General features: G+C 43.8%; 1 long non-coding RNA gene across 1 annotated transcript in view; it reads left to right on the forward strand.

The window, feature by feature from the left end:
• The first annotated feature begins 277 nt into the window (after positions 1-277).
• The window catches only part of LOC311041984, a 3412-nt gene continuing 2869 nt past the window's right edge, over positions 278-820 (forward strand). The window contains exon 1 of the long non-coding RNA XR_014600444.1: positions 278-523. This is a non-coding gene — a long non-coding RNA (uncharacterized lncRNA). The remainder of the gene's footprint in view (positions 524-820) is intronic.

Genomic DNA, 820 nt, shown 5'->3' on the forward strand with positions numbered 1-820 from the left:
ATCATGAATCATTGTCTGCACACAGAGGCCCTAGGCCTCTAATCCAGAGCCTTTCTTACTCTCCTGCAGAGGTTCTTCTGCCACTACAATCATCACTGAAAATAGCAGATCTACAAGCTTGTATCTTGATGAGTCGTGATCTTACAGATATGATGTTTTTTACAGAAAGTTAATAGTACAATAGAGACAATACAGTTCTAACTGCTTAATATTGTCTGTGTACAGAGCCTGTCAGGTTGGTTGGAGGAAGCAGTCCACTGTGCTGGTAGACTGGAGATGAAACACCAGAGAGAGTGGAGACCAGTGGGTGGTGTTTATTATGGCTGGTACCTGGAGTCATCATCTGTAGTGTGTAGACAACTGGACTGTGGCTCTGCTGTTTCTACAGAGAGACGTGATTCTACACGTCAACCTGTATGGTATATTATACCTTCCTGTGTTGGAGATGAATCTACACTGAGGGAGTGTAGTGGAGCAGTGTGGTCTGATACTTCCTCCTTCAGTCTGGAGCTGATCTGTTCAGGTAACAAACAATGACTTCAACAATGATACTAATCTATACTGTCTGTCTGTCTGTCTGTCTGTCTGTCTGTCTGTCTGTCTGTCTGTCTGTCTGCCTGCTACAGTATAAAAGGTTAAAATGATTGTGACTCTGTATTAACTACTTTTGCTGGGGACCCCCTGGAACCTCCTCAAGGACCCCTGGGGGTCCCCAGACCCCACAATGAGAACCAATGACCAAACAATAGAATATCTAAAGCATTAAAGGAGCAGTTCACCCAAAAAAAAGACTCATTTACTTAGACTGACTGGGATGACA

This window comes from Gymnoscopelus microlampas, assembly GCF_963454915.1.
Source record: "Gymnoscopelus microlampas genome assembly, chromosome: 3".
NCBI classification, from domain to species: Eukaryota; Metazoa; Chordata; class Actinopteri; order Myctophiformes; family Myctophidae; genus Gymnoscopelus; species Gymnoscopelus microlampas.